The following is a 5,798-nucleotide window of genomic DNA, read 5'->3' as shown; positions in this document are numbered from 1 at the left end:
ACTTTCGAAAAGGGAGCGGAGCTTAGCGGCTTCACTTTTGTGATGCCATAGCCTCTCCTCTTATCTTTCCTTCAAGCTCTACTCAATGTTTTGGGTTGACTTGCATAATTCCATCAACCAAATAGGCTCCGCTAACTGGTTTCACCCTCCACTGAAGAGTGGTATACGGGACAGCCTCTCCCATTATCTTTCCTCCAAGTAAAGGCGGGTTCACAAGTGTCAATATGCAACTGAAATTGCAAGTTGCTATAAATATCAACAGAGCCCTTCTAAAAGAAAAAAAAAAAAGCCTCGCACACAGTGAGAAATGGGCAACAAGGTTTTCTATATAAAGGTTTCCTTTCTCCCAGTGAGCTAGGGAGGGCGAGATTGCCACTTCCTTCACCATATGTCAGTGGAGGAATTCTTAACGTTGCAGGCACATGTTCTCGCTATGGATCATTCCTCTGCTTCAAGCTCACCATATGTCCATCTTCATAGTCAAGCTAAGGAAGTTATTTAACCAGTCAATATGTCCTTCTTGGAAGAGAGAGCAGACCAGTGATCTTTTTTTTCTTTTTATTTATACCATGTGGGCTTTCACGGGAATTTATAGGTTAAAAGCGGTACTTTTTGGGGTATCTCATATCTCAAATCCCGCCCACTAGGAAACCCTTACCCCGAGTTAGGAAGCCCAACCTACACTCGGACTGTGGACAGGATTCGAACACATGAGCTTGGAGACCCCTCAGACTCCAAAGTATACATCTCTGTGGAGATGTGGCAAGACTGAAGGTGGGACGTCCCCTTTGGTTCCACACCCTATTGGCCATTTTCTACTGCAGCGAGTATAGTAGGAATACGTTCACATATAGCAACTGGGAAGTATCGGCTGGTTGGCGGGAAGTGAATGTAAACAATCAGTTTTCCAACAAAACTTCCTCTGGTGACAATGATGACTGCTATTAAATTAAATTATCACAAGTATCCATGTAGTGCCAGGGATAATAATATTAAGTTTTTATAGTTATTATGGTCTTAGCTGTAAGTGTAACGACACACGTGATCACAAGACATACATACATACAGACGCGTCCCAGAAGAAGAGAGTAGCCAGCTCATTAATTAAAAGCATTAAATTCACCCTCTATGTAATAAGAAGTTTAACGAATTTTCCACGCCAGTAAGTAGAGGGAGAACTGAACTGTTCAGAAAAGTGTTACCCCAGTAATGTCATCTCCTTAGTAATGGCAACCAAAAATCACTTTTGGTTGTTCAGTTGCGTCCTCCCGCTGAGTCGGAAGGACGTCATAATTATCACTCTCGTGTTTACATGAGTTGCAGCCCCTACAAGAGAAAATCAGAAGTGATCTGGAGTGAACACGCCTACTCAGTGGCTACTGAGGGAGGTCTAGGCCCGTCTTGCCAGCCAGAAATAAGCCAGAAGAAGACAGAAAATAAGCATCCGTGCCTGGGGTTGGTGGTGCCTCCCGCCACAAAGCCTGCTGCTTCCCACGTGGGCCCAGCACAAAGGACTATGCTCGTCGCAGGCACTGTTGAGGTGGAGGTATGCGTAGCAGCCCTAGAGGACATGGAGATTGTTGAGGAGCCTCGTCCTGCACCATCTGGCAAGGAAAAACACCAGGAAAATGCTGCTGCTGACCAGATTCCCTGTCGAGATGTACCTGCCCCGGCCACCTCGGACCGTAAACAAAGGCGTCGTCTGTTCTTCCCTGTTGGCCATGGGAAGACAGCCAGTGAGCTTTTCAGCTGGTTTGCTGCCCTGCTGAAACAACACCCAGACCTGCAGCCACTCTACAAGGAGGGACGGAACCAGCCCTATATAACGGTCAGTACTGACTCCTCCTTTTACGCCACCCTGTTGAGTGAGGGCTTTCTGGGCCTGGTTATGGAGTGCCCTGGCGACGATGGCACTCACCCTGTTATTATCCATGGAGTGGCGACCCACATCAATGTCAACCTGATAGAGGTACCAGCTGGATTCCATGGGCTGAAGAGGAGGATGGTGGGGCAGATGGCAAGGCCCCAACTGTTGGGAGTGGTGACAGGCAAGGTGCCCAGTGAGGTGAATCTCCTGGGCCTTGGACGTCGGCGTGTGGAGCGGTATACACCTGAACCTGACCTGTGCCGCCACTGTAGTCGCTGGGGACACAAGGAGTGGCGCTGCCAGTCTGCCCTCGCTGCAGGTACTGTGCTGGCCCCCATAAGTCAGCACAGTGCCTGGATAAGATCAAGGAGGGCACCAAAATCCCTCCTCGCTGCTGCAATTGTGGGGTGACCACAACGCCCACTCCACCCTCTGCACTGTCAGGCCTCGGCCCCAAAGGGAGCCTGCCACGGATGAGGTGAGTCGGCCCAGGCTTGTGTTCCGCCAGGCTCCACCTCCCCAGACCAACGCCTGGGCGACGAAGCCCTCCTTCTCGGCCGCTGCCCCTCACCTGTCCCAGCCTTCCTGCCCCACCGCTGGCACTTCAACCACACCTGCCGTGTTCCCACCTTTGCCGCAGCGCACTGCTACAGTGCCCCCTGTGCCTCTAAACACAGTGTCCCAGGCAGGCATCACTCAGGAACTGCCTGGCACCGACGCTACCCAGCAGCTAATGGCGGTGGTGAGTGCACTAGCCGCCAAAGTGGACAATCTGACTGCAACAGTCTCTGGTCTTAGTACCGAGTTTGCCGCCTTCAAGAACCAGCAGCACACAGTATGCAGTGAGACCTCCACTGTGGCCCCAACCCCATCCCTAGCCAGCGGTGCTCAACAGGGCCAAGGAGAGAGTGCCGTGTGTCAGCATAGCCTGTGCGACCCACCCACGAAAAAGGACAAGGCCGCAGGGCAATGTGCAACTGCTGCTGCACCCACACCGAGGATGGATACCCCGTCAAGCCAGTCAAGGGAGCCACACGACAGCCCCGGAGCCTCTCAGGGATGGCCCCTGCTCCCCCTGCTTCAGAGAGCAAGTCACCTGTGGCAGACTGTGAGGAGGATGCTGCAGGTGAATGGACACTGGTCAGCCGAAAGAAGAAGCGGTGCTACAGCCCAATCCCAGCCCGGACTGCCAGCCCGAGCCGGACCAGGGACACCTGAAGACTGCCAGCCCCGAGCCAGACCAGGGACATCTGAAGACTGCCAGCTCCGAGCCAGACCAGGGACATCTGAAGACTGCCAGCCCCGAGCCAGACCAGGGACATCTGATGGCAGCCATGCAGATGCTGATGGAGCAGATGTCTCGCCTGACACAGGAAGTGGATGGCCTGAAGACACAGATGCAACACCATCGCGATGAACGGTAAGACTTTCCGCACCCTAACATGGAATGTCAATGGTCTACATGCCCGTTTCACTGACTTACACTCTCATGTCCTTCTCCATAAGCCTGACATTATTGCCTTACAGGAGGTAGGGCCAAGGGTGCCTGAGCTGCGGGTTATGCCTCCCACACCCTCAGTTGTGGTGACGGCAGTAGTCGGGGATGGCCACTTACATTAAACATGGGATTCCAGTTAACTTCATGGAAATGGGGTCACTGAGGGTATTGAATTTATTACTGTTTGCTTGCACACTGTGGGTGAAATTATTTACTTTGTAAACATGTACATTCATGCTGGTGCCTTAAATATTGCAAATTTTCCTGAATATGTTCTTGAAGAGCAAAGTGTTATCATGGGTGACCTTAATGCCAGGCATAAGGAATTAGGAAGCCACCTCACCACCAATGCCAATGGTGTGCGCTGGAAGGCTTTCCTTGACACCACAGATACAGCTGTACTTACTGGGGACCACACACCCACACATGTTCAAGGAGGCAGACTTGATTATGTAGCCCTCATCAATATGCCAACATATACTGCCCAAACTTATCTTGTCAGGTCATTGCTGAGCGACCACTTCGCCCTGGAGACGACCCTCCCGGTGCAGTCCGCCCGGCAGTGCCCAGGAAGCGCTTGACGGTGCCACCATCCAGGATGACGGACCTCGTCGTCCATGTGGTGGCGTGGTACGCTGCCGTGAAGGGCTCCTTTGCTGATGCAGAGGCACTGTACGACGGACTCCTGCACACCATCGAGGGATTCATCGCGACTCCAAGGGTTCCAGCAAGGGCCCATGCTCCACGCCGCTGGACTTACGCTACCGACCCTGTCATTCTGAACTGCCAACAGACGCTCGCTGCCTACCAGAGACGTTGGCAGCTCAACCCAGCAGACACAGAGTCACGGGATGCCATGGTTACCGTGGCTCGACACCTCACGGATCTGCGGCAGCAGGAAAGGAAGAAGTACTGGGTCTCCTTCCTGGACAAGGTGCGCAGGACCCGGTCCCTCCGGGAGGTGTGGCACCATGTCAACAGCGTCCGGGGCAAGTCCAGACGGCAGGTGTGTGACCCTGATCCTGCAGGCAGGGCACGAGAACTCGTCTTGCAGTGGAAGGAAGCCTCATCCTTCTCTGGCCTTCCTGTGGAACACCAGGAGGCGCTTGATCAGCAAAGACCACGAAGGATGGAGTTGCTTTGCCACAGTGTTCCTCTGCTGGACGACACCTGTGTGCCTATCACGCATGACGAACTCCTCTCGGCAGTCAAGTTGGGCAAGTCAACAGCTCCTGGCAAGGATGGCATCACCTATGATATCCTCAATGCTCTCCTGGAGGTAAAGGTAGACAACCCTATCTTGGATTTATTTAACATGTCTTTCACTGCAGGCAAGCTTCCCGCTCTTGGAAAACAGCCATCGTCATCCCAATACCCAAAGGTGATGGCACCTTTCGCCCTATTTCTCTCACCAGCTGTCTGTGTAAGATGATGGAACGGGTAATATTGAACAGACTTATATACAAGGTGGGCCATGTACTCTCTGGCAATGTACATGGCTTCCTAAAAGGTCACTCTACAAGTCATTGTTTTGTTGAGTGTCTTATAAATAAGGATGCTACCTGCAGAGCTTTCGTTGATCTCAAGGGTGCCTTTGACAGGGCCAACAAAGATGTTATTATGGAGGAACTCATTCTCAAAGGTGTCAAAGGTAGATTATTAGGATGGATCAGGGACTATTTGTACAATAGAACAGCACAGGTTTGGTTTCAAGGTGCAGTCTCCTCTGAGGAAGTTTTGAGCTTGGAACACCACAGGGTGGAGTCCTTAGTCCAATGCTTTTCAATGTTTTAATGGACAAAATTGCATGCTGTTCCTTTCCGCAGGGCACCCAGGTCCTCATCTATGCTGATGACATACTCCTCCAATGCCCCACACCCAGGATTCTCCAGGTTGCTTTGTCACAACTGGCAGTGTTGTGTGTCCAAATGGGACTAGTGATTAATGAATGTAAAACAAAATTTCAAGCTAAAGGGAAGGTCTCTCGGCTGCCCACTGTAAATAACATTCCCATCCCTAGAGTTCATATACACAAGTACCTGGGTGTTCAGATGAGCTTTAGGAAGTCTCTTCAAGCCGTCCACTATGTTCGAGACCTCTGTCTGCCACGGCTAGCACCACTTCGGCTGCTAGCCAACAGGGGCCTGGGGCGGGCATTCCAGTCCTAAGAATGTTCTATATATCTGTCATACGGTCCCTTATTGATTATGCCGCCCCTGTTTTAATACAGTTTAGTGCCACTCAACTCCGTCCCCTGGAGCTTGTACAGAATGAAGCCATGCGGATAATCTTGGGATGCCCCAGGACTGCACGGATTGAAGTCCTCAGAGCTGAACTGCACCTGCCGAGTATTATGTGTAGGGTACAGGAAATGACTTGTCGCACAATTAGTCGGATGCTATGCACGGGCTCTGACTCTCTAAAGGGATCACT

This window comes from Portunus trituberculatus, chromosome 41, assembly GCF_017591435.1.
Source record: "Portunus trituberculatus isolate SZX2019 chromosome 41, ASM1759143v1, whole genome shotgun sequence".
Classification (NCBI taxonomy): Eukaryota; Metazoa; Arthropoda; class Malacostraca; order Decapoda; family Portunidae; genus Portunus; species Portunus trituberculatus.
This window is presented reverse-complemented; position numbering follows the sequence as displayed.